Raw genomic sequence first — 17,993 nt, forward strand, 5'->3', positions numbered from 1 at the left:
AATAAATAGCATTTATTTAATGCTTTAAATTTTGCAAATCACATTATAAAAGTTATTTCATTTGATTTTCAATACTCTTAAGTATCATCCCCATTTTACAGATGAGAAACTTGAGGTTGAAAGAGGTCAAATAATTGCCCAGAGTGATCTAGCTATTAAAAATATAAAGAAAAATTCCATTGTGAGATTAGAGAGGGAAGAGGAGAAGAAAATGATTTCTGTTTCCTCCTTCTTGAAGGAAAGCCTAGAAGGTCCTCATCCTTAATTTGATTGGGATTGAACAGAAGAAAACTCTTCCACTAAACTAAGGAGTGATCAAAATAATTTACTTCCTTTCTTCCCTCTCTGATCTCACATTGGAATTTTTCTCTTTTTTTTTACATTTATATGTAAAAACTATTTTTTAACATTTTTTTTAATTTTAAGTCCCAAATTTTCTCTTTTTGTTCCTCCCCACTCCCCTCTTTGAAAAGGCAAGAAATTAGATATAAATTATACATGTCACAGAGGAATGTGTATGTGACACCATGTTTGGGTAGGTGCCTGTGCCACTGAGAGGTACCATCCCAATGTAACCCCTTTTGCAATATTAATTGCATGACTTGTTTTTAGGAATTAAGAAGGATGATAAGAATGGGTTGAACTCCCCATAGGAAATTATGAAGGTCTCCTATTAACACCAAACTTTTCCCATCTCATCTCATTTATACCAACAGTTTACTGGGAATGGTGCAGAACTGTGAGCCATGGAGCATTATGGTCTTCAGAGAACCAAAAGTAAGAATCACTGAGAGAGGTAGATGATGTGTATAAGTAATCTGAAATATATAAAATATAAACAATTATGGTTGAAAAACAATTATGCTCATAAAATATTCCATTGAAGAATGTATTAAACAAAAAAAAAAAGAATATGAGGACTTGTAAGATGATAAGGGGCGGCTAGGTGGTGTAGTGGATAAAGCACCAGCCTTGGAGTCAGGAGTACCTGGGTTCAAATCCGGTCTCAGACACTTAATAATTACCTAGCTGTGTGGCCTTGGGCAAGCCACTTAACCCCATTTGCCTTGCAAAAACCTTTTAAAAAAGATGACAAAAGCAAGGAGTAGCAGGTGGACAATCTGAGTGTCCCACTGACAGTGTCTTGAGAATTCCCTATTACAAACTTGTGGGAGGTTATTATGTTAAAGAGTATTTTAGGAATGGACAATTGCCTGATAGACTATTTCAATAAATAGAATCTGACTCCAATAGAACCTGACTTACTGAATAAAAATCTCTGAATGAATATTAACCTTTTAACTGTACCTCCTGCATGCCTAAGAATCTGGAGACTAGTTTCATACAATTGAGTTCAATCAAAATTTCAGGCCATGAATAAACATTGACATATTTGTTTTTTGTATGAGTTTACAGTCATCTATTCAGGGAAGAGTTTTTCAGAAATGCAACTAAAATGATAAAGAACAGGTTTCTAGTTTTATCAAGTTTTGTCCTAAGTCATAAGTTGAAACACATTCTCTTTTCTTCCCTTATTTCTTTACTCAACCATATTTAGAAATTCAAAAGCATAAATCCAGGAACAGAGATAACAGAAAACACTTTGCTTTTCTCCCAAACAACAAACCAGATCCTTTCCCCATCCTATACGCCAAATGAAGGAGAATCCCAAAATGATTTTCCTATACAAAAAAAGGGAAAACCAAAAAGTCACATTAGGACGTTATCAGGAAGTTTCCACATTACCACCATAATCTGGATGTGGACTGGATGAGGACTGAAGCATCTGTTGCATCCCCACTCACAGGGAAGATATCCTTTAACAAATTTCATCTGGGCATATCAATTTTATGAGTGAATTTCCTCTTTTCTTCATCCATTTTATTTTCAATTCACAAAACAAAACAAGCATTTTCATAACACAGGACAATAAAAAAGATTGCATATGAAACTGTCAATCTACCCTGAATAAATTGTTATTCCCTCCAGTTATCATGCAAATTTCTTTTTTTTCTTCCTTCACCCACCCCTATTCTAGAGATGTCTACCATTAGAGACAAATGGGGTTGATAACGAGAGGTTTTTTTCTGCTTTGTTTTTTTTTTTATTTAATGTATGGAGGAAACATTTTGTTTGCAGTCAATCAATAGTGACAGATTTAAGACTGAAGAGTGAGTAGGGTTGATAGCGGAGGCAATTCATTGGAGATTTTGACTTTAAAATTCTGTGTCGGAGGGGTGGGGGGGGAAGCGAAATGGCAGAGGCTTCGCCGCAGCCCGGACCGTACTTCTGCCACTGCTGTTGGGCCGAGATCTCCCCGCAGTTGCCGGATTATATCTGCCCAAGGTGCGAGTCTGGTTTTATTGAAGAGCTTCCAGAAGAGACCAGAAATACTGAAAATTGTTCCAACTCTGCTACAGCCCCCACGGATCAGAACAGACAACCATTTGAGAATGTGGATAAGCATTTATTCACCTTGCCACAGGGCTATGGCCAGTTTGACAACTTTGACTTTCCCACATTCGGCTCTGGGGTGTGATCTGAGTTGACCAGAGACTCGGAGAACAGGCGGCAGAGAGAACCAGTCCTGCCATCGCTATGGCGCACGGCAGCCCCGGGCCCGCCTCCCTGCACGGCGTGCCACAGGCAGGCGTGAAGTTGTGAAGGGATTATTCAGCAATTGGTCAATGGAATTATTGCACCTGCAACAATACCAAATTTGGGATTGGGCCCTTGGGGTGTTTTGCATTCAAATCCAATGGACTATGCGTGGGGTGCTAATGGCCTGGATGCGATCATTACACGGCTCCTTAATCAGTTTGAAAACACCGGTCCCCCACCAGCAGACAAAGAGAAAATACAAACCCTTCCCGCCATGCAAGTCACAGAGGAACACGTATATTCAGGGTTAGAATGTCCTGGACGCAAAGATGACTATAGGCTGGGTGAGAATGCCCGGCAATTACCTTGCAATCACTTACTCCACGATGGCTGCATAGTCAGTCCCCTGGCTGGAACAGCATCATACCTGCCCAGTGTGTCGGAAAAGCTTAAGTGGACGGAACACTGCCACAAATCCCCCGGGACTGACAGGAATGAATTTCTCTTCCTCTTCTTCCTCCTCCTCCTCCAGTTCGCCAAGTAATGAAAACTCGACAAACAACTCGTGAATCTCACCACCAGCCAGTCCAACCAACCCCCGACCTTCTACCCTTTTTCCCCTTTGCTCCCTACCCTACCAAGTCCATTGCCCATCTGCCTCCTGGTCAGCGGGAGCAGCTAGTCTTCCTCCACCCCACACTGAACCCAAGAAGCAGAGTGGGGGGAGGGAGGGCGGGAGAGACCCCAAGACCCCAGAACCTTTTTTTTCCTTTTTTTTTCAACAAACTTTGGAAGCACTAAAGGCCTTTAGACCTCCCCCCCCACCTGCCAGTCCCCAACTCATCTGACGGTTCCAGGGAAGCTCTGTCTCTCCTGCCAATTGATGGCTACCACTGCGCTGGCTTACAAAGCCCCCAGGTCACATTAACTTCGTTTCATCAGTCTGGATCCTAGCATCCTTTGAAATGAAGGATGGATGTGACTAGGCCATCTCTATGGTTGTGGATTTGAGATATTTTTTATTTTCCCCTTTCTCCCCAACAGTCCCCCTAACCTTTGTAACCCCCTCAGAGGGAACATAGACAATGCTCCCAAGTGGGAAGGCCGGTGGAGTGTGGTTGTTTCATTGCCATCCAACATGCGAACTGTCCACTCCCCCTTCAGCTATCCTCTCCTCATCATCCTGTCTGTCTTTATAACCTCGCCCTCTAATGCTCAACAACGGAAAGGGTTTTTATAATTTTTAAATTATTACTGCTATTAAATAAATGGACGTTTTAGCTCAACAAGAGGTGATGCATGATTTGTGGAAAACAGGGTAAGACTCTCCATGGGCAAGTGCAGCCCAGTTGTCCAGCTGCAAGCCCAAGAGGCTGTCACTCCCCAGCCTCCACCATGCCTGGCTCCCAGGAAAAAAAGCCTAGAACCCATTTGGGTCTGGCATTTCACCTCCTCCCAACCTCTTGTCCCTGACATCTCTCCTGTTCCCCAGTCATCCCTTCCCCTTTGCCCCTACTCTCCTGCCTCACTGCTCGGATGAGCTCAGAATTACGTGGAGCACTGGGACTGGAACCACAGCAAGGACCAGCAAAAAGAAATTGCCCTAGTGGTAAGTTGCTCTTATAGATTTTTTTGTTTTGCTTTGTTTTGTTTTTTAAGAAATAAATGTGTATCTTGAAAGCCATTTAAAAATACAGCTACTTCAAAACGAAAAAAAAAATTCTGTGTCCATCAGTGGCGAAGTCATAGTTTATCTGTGAATGGGAACAAATTCTCTAGGAATGTTTACTGTTTTTGGAAGTCTTCAATGAAGTCTAAGGAGGAAAAAATTATTTGTGAAGGAAGAACAAATACAGAACAGTGTATTCACTTGGTAAATATGTTTTAAAAAGGGATCTTGATATAATGGAAAGAGTTGCACTTTCAAGTTAGAAAACAATTGAATTAATTTTGATTTTGCAATTTGCTAAGTTATGTGAACTTGGATAAGTACAGTGTAACTCTAAAGGGCTACATGCAAGTAAGCTATTAGTATTGATTTGCATAAAAGATGGCTTTGACATCCCAGATAAAATGCGGAGCTTGAAATAATGGTAATTTGAGTAAATTTTTATATGCAGAGGTAGATAGACAGAAGAAACAAAACTTGGAAATTTATTTTACATGTGGGAAAACAGTGAGGAGGTCCATAAAGAGGACAGTGTCTATAGTCTGAAAAAGGGTTCCCATCAAAGAACTTGGAAGAGAAGGGTTTGGTTTTGTTGAGGAGAGGAAAGGGGGCCAATGTTAATGTTCACCCCAGGATGTGACAGCACACCTTGTCCATAGGTATGCTTTTGGGTAACTACATTCCCTATACTAAAGATATTATAGATACTTCCTGTATTACCTTCACAAGATGACTTCTCTGAGATTCACTTCAACCATACAAATTCCTTCTCTCCAGCCCTGGTACTCCATATCCTAATGGCTATTATCTTCCAGATCTCAGGTAATTTTCTTTCCTTTCACAAGGAGTTCAGTAACCATCACATAGTCTTTCTTTCTATCCCAAATCCTGCCTTTATACTTTGAGACTCCAAATTATATGTTTATATCCCCTTGCATAGGCAGCTGAGTGAAGCAATAGATAGATAGAGCGTAGGATCTGGAAACAAGAAAGACTCATCTTCCTGAGTTCAAATCTGACCTCAGACACTTTTTAGTTGTGTGATCCCATGGACAAGTAACTTAACCCTGTTTTCCCCAGTTTTCTGTTTTGTAAAATAGAGGTAATAATAGTCCTACCTTATAGTACTGTTGTAAGAAACAAATAAAATAATATTTATGTGCTTTGTACTTAACATAGTGTCAACAAATAGATTTCATATAAACACTTTTTTCCTTTCCCTTTCCCCTACCTCATAAGATTGTTGAGAAGATTAAATGACATAAAGTATTTCTAAAGGTTTTGATCAAAGGACATCTCTGATCAGCTTGATGAACTTATAGGTTAATGAACCTTTGCATATTTGACAGAAATTGGGTCTCATAATCAGTTGGTTGACTTGCAATGTTTTGAAGAAGATTGTTATGAGAAGTTCCTGAACTATAAAAGAAAAGAAGAAAATAGAAGACAGAAAATTCCTTCATAACTCTTCCTTTCTACTGCTTTCTGAAAAGATGCTGAACATAACATCTACTTGAATGAAAGAAGGGAACGGTTGTGGTAGAGACATATGGCAAAGGAAGCTATGAATGTTCTTGCCCATAATATTGCCCAGTAGGAGAATTCCTGGATGATATCATGTTCCAGACTTCATTGTATAAGTAGACATGTAACCTCTCAACCACATGAGAGCTGAGGCTCAGAGGATAATAGATTAAGAACTAGAAAGGAAATTGGAGGCAATCTAGTCTAATTCCTTAATTTTACAGATCAGGAAGCTGAGGTCCAGAGAGTTTAAATGATTTGCCTAAACAAGATATACCAGAGATGTCAGAGGTGGAATTCAAACCCAGGTGGCCCCTAACACCAAACCCATTGTACCACACTGGTTACTTGGTTGAATAGTGAGAGACTAGCCTATTGTGTTTTTCTTGCAAGGCAAATGGGGTTAAATGACTTGCCCAAAGTCACACAGCTAGGTAATTATTAAATATAGGAAGTCACATTTGAACTCATTCCTCCTGACTCCAGGACTGGTGCTCTATTCACTTAGCCACCTAGCTGTCCCAAGAATAGCCCATTCTTGAAGAATGATATGGTGTCAAGAAAATTTGATTTCAAATTGTGTTTCTCTCTAAGCATACCTATTCCATAAAAGGACATTGTTATAGAATATAAGAATCTGGCCTCTTAGATTTTCTAGGTAGTTTAATACTTTTATCTAGTCTGAGGCAGTGAAAAGAGAAATTTCTATGCAATGCCAGTCTTTGGGATTGCCTTTAAAGTAATTTCAAAGCTAAGAACTTAAGAATAAAACCTATAGAGAAAGAAGCATTTCTCTAGGAAACCCTTATTTCTAAGAATCATACTTGTGAACACACTATTTAGGGAAGAAGCAATAAAAGAACTAAATACATATTTAGTCACAATACAGAGAAGCAAAGGAGCATGAATTTTGCATTTTATTATACTGTTATTTGAGGACACACACACACACTCAAAGTTTTTATGTATAAGTCTTAAAATTGGTAAAATATTTTTCATTGTCTCTTTAGTTTTCTCAGTATAGAGACACAGAACCCATTGGGACTGTTGGATAATATACCCCTTGTATGTCTTCTGGCAAGTCATCTCCTTTTTAAGCACCTCAGTTTCCTCCTCTATAAATTTTTAAAGCTATACTAAATGATCTTTGTAGTCCAACTCTAACTTCCTATGATTCTTTAAAACTTTTAATAAAAGGAAAAATAAATAAAGCCTATATCCTGAGATAAGTAAATTTTGATAGCTCTGTGTCCTACAATCAACATTCTTCAGTCTCCCAGCTCTTAACATGGAACATTCTCTTATCCTGGGAGCTCCTAAGAATCTCCATGGGGTGTATTTTATGATTTCCACAGACCTGCTGCCATTGGCTCTATAGCTTTCAAAAGATGTCTTACAGAATTTATTCTCTATTAAGAACCTTTCCAATTTAAATTCCTATGGTAACCAGAAGATAGCCAGACATCCAGTCAAGAATGCTCAGACATTTCAACTTCACTAAAATATACTTAATATTCCACTTCACACACTGCCCATTTTCTAATTGCAGTTTTAAAAATAATACTCCAGGTCTAAAGGTCTTACTTGGGAAGGGGCAATGGAATGTCTTAAAAGTCTTTATTTTTTGTTTCATCAATCTTAATCAACCCTGTGATGAGTTATTCTGTATTCTAACATACTTTTTAAAGCTATTTTAAAAGAGTAGCTAAAATATATTTTATGGTAGGGCATTATAAATAAATATCCATGTCATAAGTAAACAAGAAAGAAAAGAGAAATTTTGAAAAACGCCATTTGGTGAAAAACAGTGAGGAAAACAATTCCTAATCAATCAGAATCAGTATCGCATGTTCTGAACTTCTCTGCCTTGAACTCTAGAAAAAAGTGAAAAGAGGCTTCAATCACCTAATTCATCAATTTCACTTTCTTGAACCCCAGGAATTCTCATATCTTTTTGGTCCACTTTCTATCTGTAACATTGGTGAGTACATTTTTTAAAGTCTAAAACAAAACAATAGTCTAAAGTGGCTGTTCAAAGTCATATAAGACAGAGGGTTGACCACCAAGTTTTGGCTGGAATCACCATGTCATATCATTCCCTTGATGTTGCTGCTATTGGGGCCAGCAATGCCCAGGTCCAATTTGTCTGCAGGATGAAAAACACTGCAATCTCAGCCCTCACTCAGTGACCTCTAAAAGAACACCTATCACTGGTGATTTAAAACTGACACAAACAGCAGAGACAATAAATGTTTTGTTACTACTGCCAACTTGGAAGAAAAAGCAAACAAAAAGAAAATTGTCAGAACATTCCTGACAACAGTTTATGTTGATAAATATTGGGGATCATGAACTTTTAACTGACCACCCCAAAATATGATTCTTCTGTAGAAGTATGAATCTTTAAAAGTAGAATCATCTAAACTTCAGGTACTTTCTGGCTTTATTATGCTATTCACTGAAGTCTCTCAGAAACCCTTAGCCTGCCTTAATTCATAGGCAGGGTTAAAAGTTTTTCAGTAGGGGAGAATAATTATCAAATGAAGGAGATATTACTTATTACCTTTCAAGGGTGTAGGCTAAAGATTGATTTAACTAAGAGAGTATGTCTTTGATCAGAATGACTCTGGGATCCTATTACAGCTAGGCTACTGCAACTCATACTAATTCAACTGAGACTTCTCAAAAATCTTTTTATTTTTCTCTTGTTGATTCCTATTGTATCAAGTATTAAGCTAGCCAGTCTAGCAAAGCACTGCTAGGTTAAACCCATAGGAGCTGCTGGTGGTCTTTACCAATCCCCATCTTTTACCAGACCTCTAAATTTGTTCTGGTTTGATTGCTCTGGGATTGCCTATCCCTGCAATATGGGACTAGGCTCCCATGTTTAAATTCTATTTTCACCTCATATTTCTGAGAGAAAATTCTAAATTTTACTTTAATGGGTCCTTCCCCATGATGTGAAGGAAAGAGAAAAAAGATGAACAGAGTACAGATATTAATACAGTAAGGGACAGGTAGTTTTATTCCCACACAGGGAAAGAGAACATTAAACAATAAAGAAGTGTAGAATGATCATAATCAGTGGTGAAGTTAATATTAAATTTCATTGGGATACTAGAAACAGTGCGACTTTTCACATGTTTTACATTCCATCTCCATTAAAATCAGCCTAATTAGTGTCAAATGGGTTATTTCTTTCAGGGGTCCTTCTCTTTCTGCCTGCAACTCTTTCCCTCTAGGCCAATATAGCTTTGTTTCTATTGCAACTGCTCCAGGAGTTAATATCTGATGTTATAGCTCCCAGGAAGGGGGAAAACTACTAGATGACTTGAGGGATCCCACAAGGTCCTGTACCAAGGGAAAGAAGACACAAAACATAAGTGGCCCTAACCCTGGCACTGGATTACCTAGGAGACCATAAGTTCACAGCTTACAGTTTAAGATATGTGGAGCTCTGTTATGTGTCCTTGTCCCTTGGAGCCTCTGGGAAAAAGAGGTCTGAGAGTAAGAAATTGTCCCAATTGTGAGTATATGAGTTCTGTCTCAGTCTCTGATCCTCAGGGAAGAAAGAAAGCAGTTGAGAATATCTACGGCTACTTTGAAATGGAGTGATGGAAAAGGGCCCTTCCATCAAATATAACCACAAGGTGCTACATAAGTAAGAAAGGATAGGAATGAAAGGAGAGTCTATAGGCTATAGAAAAGATATTAAGTCTTATTAGTGAGCAGAGTTGTCTCACCTGGCAATTCCCTATGTCAACAAAATCATGGATAGAAGACCATCCCATCCCCGAAAGAGGTCAAATATTGTTGTTGTCACATGCTGGTTGTGTAATCATAGACATGTTGCTAAATCTTTCAGTCCTCCAGTGAACTATTGAATATTTAAGTTATAGTCAGATTTCTATCCTTGACTTAGGGACAATTTTCATCCTGTGAGTTTTCCCCACAGTTAAAAATCACAGTTCTTGGTCAATTAAGAAAGGTTAAGAAAAGTTGACATTACAGTGATTTCTAGATTAATATCCATTATATCAATGATTAATAGCTATGTATTTTATTGTATCATTTAAAAGTATTATTTTGAGAAAGGATCTGCAACTTTTACCAGGATGCTTAAAGGGGTACATGACACACACAAAAAAAAAAATTAAGAATCCTTGTTGCCTCTATCTATAAGGAACCAGGCAGACACAACCATTGTTGGTGTTGTTGTTCAGTTGCATCCAGCTCATGATCCAATTTGGGGCTTTCTTGGCAGGAGATACTAGCATGTTTTGTCATTTCCTTTCTCAGTCTACTTTACAGATAAGGAATTGAGTCAAATAAGTTAACATGAATTTTCCTGGGTCTTACAGAGTCAAACACAGTAAAATAAGTCTTCCTGATTTCAGAACTAGCACTCCATCCTGACCACCAAATTGTCCCACAATCTGTATGCTGTTACTTGAATATAGTTGACTTATTCCTTAGATTACTTGAGAATAATTAAAGATCACAAACTGTGATGTACTGATTATGTGACTGACTCTATTTTACCATAATTGTTGCTATTTGTCCTTTGTTTTCAAAATGGACCAATGACAGCATGAGGGTGATAACTTACATGTGAATTGGATAGAAGTGACACAGAGTTGTATAAAATGTCATCCTAACTCTGTCTTCCAGGCCAGAGCCAAAGAACTTCAGCCTCCCGGAGGCAGCCCCACAGCGCTGGGAGTCACAGCTCACAGCAGCGGGGGAGTCTCCTGAGTTGCACTCCGAGGAGCACCAGCACAAAGTAGGGGAACAGCTGGGGACATCTGCCAGAGGGAGCATGTGGAGCCCAGCCCTCAAGGCACACAGGGAGCAGCTTGGTCTTTCTGCAGCCCAGATAGGGAAACAGAAGCAGGCGGAGCCAGTAAGCAGGAGCCCCCAGGGCATGAGCCCATTGAGCTGAGGGAGGGGAGTGAAGAGATAGAGACTGCTGAGCTCTGTCCTCTGCCTCTGGAACAGGACTCTGGGGCTCTGACCACATTCAGATCCTGATCGCATTCTAGGACCCCGCCATAGAACAGCAGGGCCCCCCCACCTCAGTCCTGTGGCAGTGGGGAGTGCTTATGGTCATTCACAGACCAGGAGGAAAGACAGAGCCTCACACACTGAGACCCTTGTGGGAGTGTCCCAAAAGCTCAGGAAGCACCCCAAAACCAGGCCCAGGCTGGGAAAATGAGCAAGCAGAGAAACAAAAGGAAGACTATTGAGAAATATTTTGCAAATGAGCCCAAGAAGGATCAAAATACTCAGTCTGAAGATGAGGAAGCACAAGCTCCTGCATCTAAAGACTCCAAGAAAAACAGAAATTGGGCTCAGGCTATGAAAGAGCTCAAAAAAGATTTTGAAAATCAAATGAGGGAGTTGGAAGAAAAACTGGGAAAAGAAAGGAGAGAGAGATGCAGGAAAAACATGAAAATGAAGTCAGCAGCTTAGTCAAGGAAATCCAAAAAAATGCTGAAGAAAATATCATGCTAAAACCAGCTTAGGTCAAATGGATAAAACAGTTCAAAAAGTTATTGAGGACAAGAATGCTTTAAAAGGCAAAATTGGCCAGATGGAAAAAGAGATAAGAAAACTCTCTGAGGAGAACAAATCCTTCAGACAAAGAATAGAATTCAGGGAGATTGATGAATTTACCAGAAATCAGGAATCAATACTTCAAAACCAAAAAAATAAAAAAATTAGAAGAAAATGTGAAATATCTCATTGAAAAAACAACTAATATGGAAAACAGACTTAGGAAAGATAATTTAAAAATTATTGGAATACCTGAAAGTCATGATCAGGAAAAGAGCCTTGACATCAATTTCAAAGAATTACTACAGGAAAATTGCCCTGATATTCTAGAAGCAGAGGTCAAAATAGAAGTGGAGAGAATCCACCGATCCCCCAGAGAAAGAGATCCTAAAAAACCAACCCCTAGGAATAGTATAGCCAAGTTCCAGAACTCTCAAGTCAAAGAGAAAATATTACAAGCAGCCAGAAGGACACAGTTCAAATATTGTGGAGCAGCAGTCAGGATTACACAGGACTTAGTAGCAACTACATTGAAAGCTCGTAGGGCTTGGAATACAATATACCGGAAGGCAAAAGAGCTTAGAATGCAGCCAAGAATGAACTACCCAGCAAGGCTGAATGTCCTCTTCCAGGGAAAAAGATGGACTTTCAATGAACCAGGGGAATTTCAAATATTACTTTTGGAATGGCCAGAGCTGAACAGAAGGTTTGATCTTCAGATACAGGACTCAGGTGAAGCATGGAGATTGGAGGAGAAGGGGAAAATATGAGGGACTTAATGAGGATGAACTGCTTTTATAGTTGAAACACAGGAGAAAGCTGAATTCGAAGATAAAATATGGTGTAAAACTGGAGTCAATAGAAAAAAAGGGAAATGGAATGGGAGAAAGAAAAAGGAGAGGGGGGAATAGTCCAAGATATTTCACATAATAAGATTTTTTTTATTACAATGAGCTATTGCAATGATATGGAAGGGGGGGCAAGGGGGAATGAGGGAACCTTTGCTCTCATCAGAGGTGACTAGGAGAGGAAACAGCAAATATACTCAATGGGGTATAGACATCTGGAGTAAGAAGGAGGGAGGAGCAGGGGGAAGGGGTAGGGATGTGAATAAAGGAGGAGAGGATGGACCATGGGGGGAGAGTGGTCAGATATAACACATTTTCTTTTTTACTTCTTGCAAGGGGCTGGGATTGGAAGGCCTGCCCAGGAACATAGGGCCAGGTGGATTCTGGGCCTAAGGGGTGGTATGGGGGCTCAGGTCTTCTTGGCCCCAGGACCAGGGATCTGTCTGCTGCTGCGCCACTCAGAGACCCTACAGCAGAGTCAGAGTGAAAGGAAAGAGAAAATATAGTACAGGTAGTGGAGAAATAAGAAAGGAGTAGTTGCGATCAGCAATGGCAACGTTGGAAAAATATGGAAGTAACTTTTGTGATGGACTTATCATAAAGAATGTGATCTACCCATGACAGAGTTGTTGGTGTTGGAACAAAGACTGAAGCACATTTTTTTTATTATTATTATTTGGGGGAGGGTGCAGGGCAAGTGGGTCTGGGTGGCCTGCCTAGGGCCACATAGCAGGGTGATCTTTGGGTGTCTGGGGCCGGATTTGGACCCAGGTGCTCCTGGCTCAAGGGCCAATGCTCTGTCTGCCACCCAGTCACCCCTACTATTATTACTATTTTATTTTATTTTTGGTCTTTTTTTTTCTGTTTGGTTTTTGCAGGGCAGTGGGGATTGGGTGGCTTGCATGTCACATGGCTGGGTGATTGTTGGCTTTATGAGGCTGGATGTGGGCTCAGGTGCTCGTGGCTCCAGGGCTGGTGCTTCGTCCATTGCACCACCTAGCCATACCTACAATTATTACTATTTTTTTATTTTAATTTTTTTCTCTCCCCTTTACTTTTTTCACCCAAGCAAGTCTATCTATATTCATAGGGGGAGGGGTATTTTGTTTACTTGTAAACAAGAATATTTTATTAATGTAAAAAAAAACATTGGTACAAAATGAGAATAAAAAATAAATTTTAAAAAAAGAATAAAAATAAAAAGAAGAGGACACAAAAAAATAAATATCAAACTGTAGATATGCACATGCTTTTCTTTATTTCTGTAATATAACTAAAGGCAAACACCTTAACCTCTCTGCATCTCAAATTTCTTTTCTGTAAAAGAAGTATATAGTACTTACTTCACCAAACTGTTGTGAGGATCAAATGAAAATCTGTGGGCAAAACATTTTGCCAATATTAAAGTGCCATATAAATGCCAGTTGACCAATTTATTCATTTTTAATACAGACAACTTGATATAATGGAATTAGGAAGATGTGTTTAAACATTACTTCTCATACTAGCTATGTTTTCCTGAGCAAATTTCTTAGCCTTTATATCCCTGAAGCAACTCCAAATCACAGACAATGTTAAACTATGCTGATGGTACAGTATGTATGGATTTATAGATGGCCATAGAGATAGAGGAATGAAGTCACTTTAATGTTGGACACTTTAATTCTAGTTTACCACTTCGAGTGAGAACTTATTCCAAAGGCATTCTATGAACATCTGCTTTTCTCTCCTTTCCTTCCTCTCCCTACTCCCCCCCCAAGAGCTACCTTTAACCCTCAAAGCCTAAGTGGAATTTGGAACACCCAGATTATAGTGAGAAAAGCCTAGTTGTGAAGGGTTTTCTTGGTTTTTTTTCCCTAGCTTCAAACCCTGAAGCAAGAATAATTCTATTCTTGGTCATAGTTCCCTGAACCAATTTTCCACATCTCAAATAATAATATAGTTGATTTCTACAGTTCCCTGCCCAAGGATGTAAATGTTTTATAGCAACAGAGATTCTGAAGCAATGTCAATTACTAACCATTATTACACTTGTCGTCCTATTGTGAATTTAAACCAATAAAGAAATATTCAAGCAAAAAAAAAAAAAAAACAATCAAAGTCTAATGGCAACACAAAAGTCAGAATGATTAGAGAAGCTCCAGGATTCAGAGGATGACCTTGACATCTTCCAAGTCTGACCAAGTTCTAAGTGCTCCACAGCACCAGCTTCAGCCACCTCCATAACCATTGCAACAGATTGTTCTCATTCACGCATTCCATTGGAAGTCTTCACATGCTTAGAGCAGACATCCCCTTAACTCACCTATGAGTTTGAGGTCTATCAGTTACCCTCAAATTAGATTAACAAGTCTGCTGCAATGGTTTTATTCAAGAATGGCCACTGCATAAGCTATAGCTTCTTGGAGCCAAAAGTGACCCAATGGACCCCCAAAGAGTCTGTTCAAATGCAGAGGAAAGAAAAGAGAGAAAAGTTTTCCTGTTGATTGAAAGCCAAGCTAAACCAAAAGATTGGGCAAAAGAACTATATAAACCCTTAGATTGGCAGTAGAGGCATTGCCACCTACAAAGGGGTGGAGCTAGAAAGCTTATTTTTTCTCTTCTCCTACACCCAACTCTCAATACACACAGTTGTTGGAAGGCATGTGTAATGACTGCTATAAATATGAAATTGCCAAAATATGAAACCAACTTATTAAAAAAGGATCAGATGAATAATCAACAGTAAAAACTCATGTTTAAAGAATGACTTCCAAGATGTCCTGTAATGGAGAAAACATTGTATTTGAAGGAAAGGTCTTATCACTTATTCTAAGTGTAGTAGAATCTCAACAGAAAAAATTACATAACCTGGAATTAGAGGGTCTAGGTTAATTCAAAGGAGCATCCACATTGATTCAATATTAGAACCATTCTTCCTAGTTTAAAAAGAGAGGGAAGAGGAAACATGATAAAACTAAAGCATTTATACAGAGCAGGTAAACTCTGACCTGAGAACCAAATATGACTCTTAGCTCACAGGCTACAGTAACAGGTATTCCTGATTTGATCTGCAGGTGGTAGTTTGCTGACTCGTGTTACAATGTTCCAAAATGAAATCCATAATCCTATGTCCACAGGAAATTATCCATACAGGGAAAAAAGTGAATGAAACAATGTTTATTGTTCAGACAGTAATATGTATTTGGATGGACAACTTATAGAGCTGGTCAATCAGTACGTATCTTTGATATACACTAGAATTGAACAGAGGAGAAGAGCAGAGTGGATCACCTTAAGGAAATTAAGCAGTATTAACTGAAATAGTATTTGTTTTTTGTTTTTTTTCATAAACATAATAAGTATGGATAGAATTAAAAGGTATAGGGTTAATTGGGCAAATGCTGCTGAAGTGAAATTATCTGATAAAAGTTTGATAATTTGTATTTAGGGAATTGATATAATTATATAAGAACAAGGGTCATTTTCTATAGAAAATGATCAAAGAATATGAACAGATAATTTTCAAAAGAAGAAAGGCAAGGTATCCAACAAGTGTTTTAAAAATCCTCCAAATCATCATCATTCCCATCATCCTCCTTATCACCACAACAATAATAGGAAACATTTATATGGCACTTATTTTTTAGAAAGCTCGGATCACTGCAGAGTTATTTGAAACTGTCTTCTAAAAGTCATCAAAATGTACCTACTCTTAAATGCAATGACATGACTAATAGGTTTATATCTCAAGAAAAATCAAAGAAAAAGGCAAAAAACTTGTAGGAAAAAAGACATTTCTAGTAGCACTTATAGTTGTAGGAAAGAACTAGAATCAAAGGAAACTCATTATTTTTAAGCACACCTTCGTTTGTCTAAGTGTTAATAGTTCCCAGAGAAGAACTTCCTCTTTCACTTTAGATCAGCATTTTTTTCTAAAACTGGGTCTTAGAGCATTGCCCAGAGACCCTGAGAAGTCAAATCAGTTGTCCAGGGTTTTGCACTATATCTAGTATATATTAGAGGAAGGATCTCAGCCTAGGTTTTTTTGATTTTGAAACCAGCTCTCTAGACTCCATACCAGGTGTATCAAACTCAAAATGGAGCACTTCACTGATAGAATGATATTGGTTTGGGAAACCATAAAATAACATTATCTATGTTATAATGTATTTATATTAATTTTGTTAAATATTTCCTAATTACATTTTAATCTGATTCAAACCCTGGAAAGTTTTTAATTTGATACTATGCTGCCTCACATCTTTATCCGTATTGTATAGTTCTTTCAACTTGATTTTCTCATCTTGTATGATGGACTGCTAAAACTTTGTTGTGTTTATTCCATAAATCATAGCAAAGACTTTCAACCACAAGAAAGAAAGCATATCCTGGGTGATTTTCTTTGGAGTTTAAAGTGCATGCTTGGGCATTCACTGAAAGGAATCTTCTTCCCCATGGAGAAACAAATCTATTACCTACTTTGTAAGATTTTCCACTTATGCTATCGTTGAGTTTGAACACTGAGATTTCATCTCTACATTACAATCCTGGCAACATTTTGTTCCCCAGAGCATCATATATAACCAGGCCTATGAAAGATTTAAGAGTTTATTCACTCTCTTAGTCTCCTTTGTGCGTTCAGCTCCCTCTGAAGTTGACTCAAGTCAATGAGAATTCTTCCGGTAGTGCAAATATACACAATGAGAGAATCGATCCTCTCTCAGGAAATATAGGCACACTCTATTTAGGCTCCTGCTTCATGGTTATAGACTGCCCCTATCTCCATCTTACAAATTCATTCTTTTCCAAAAGAGAATGAATGGATGAGAGAAAATTCAGCTTCCCTACCACTAATATTAATTGATGTAGAATGAGCACTTTAAAAATGCAAAGTTCTTTATATACATTATTTCACTTGTTCTTTATAATAACCCTACAAGATGTCTGTGACAGGTGTTAATCTGGCTCTTCAGTTGAGGAAATGAGGACCAGAGAGATTGAATCACTTTTCCTATGGCATGTTTAATAACTTAAATACCTCATGAAGCTCTTTTAGAGACTAAATCTAGAATTTTCCCATAGCACCAAACTGCCTTGATATGTAACTAATGAATATAGAATTTTGCAGCTGAGTGGGACCTTAGAAGTCACCAAGTAGATTGCATGGACTCTAAACAATTATCCTGGATGACAATATAAACAAAACTTGAGTAGAATCCTAGCAGCAAAATAATTTGAAATGATATTTATATCTACTGTTAATGATACATTCTAACATAAAGTTTCTTTTCAAAAACTAAATAGTTTCAGATCAATTTTATACTGGATATAATTACTTTACCAATATCTTACATAGTAAAAGGAATGTGTTGGACTGTTTACTATCAATAGGGTCTCTAATTAGACATGATTTGTGATACAGATATTCATCAGATAAGTCTCACTAAAAAGCAACAGTGTAGAGCAGAGTTGAGACTAAACCAGATTAAGATAATTGGGAAGTAATTAACAAAATAAGAATGTAATAAAGCATTGCTATATTAACATGTCATTTTCTAAATCAATAAGCCATCAATACTCAGGAAACCTTATACACATTGATAAACAGTTGTCCCTGTTGTAATTTTAGTTTGACATCATTTATGTAGAGGATTGAACACTGGCCTTTGAGTTTAATTTCAGACTAATAATAATAATAATAATAATAATAATAATAATGATAGCCAGAATTTATATGACACTTTCAGACTTGCAAAATGGCTCACCAATATTACCTCATTTTATTCTCACCACAGCTATGGGAAATTATCTTC

General features: G+C 38.2%; 1 pseudogene; it reads left to right on the top strand.

The window, feature by feature from the left end:
* The first annotated feature begins 2,254 nt into the window (after window positions 1-2,254).
* On the top strand, window positions 2,255-3,263 carry LOC141516199 (E3 ubiquitin-protein ligase RNF126 pseudogene; annotated as a pseudogene).
* Window positions 3,264-17,993: the final 14,730 nt, after the last annotated feature.

Source organism: Macrotis lagotis, chromosome 3 (assembly GCF_037893015.1).
Source record: "Macrotis lagotis isolate mMagLag1 chromosome 3, bilby.v1.9.chrom.fasta, whole genome shotgun sequence".
In the NCBI taxonomy this organism is placed as follows: Eukaryota; Metazoa; Chordata; class Mammalia; order Peramelemorphia; family Peramelidae; genus Macrotis; species Macrotis lagotis.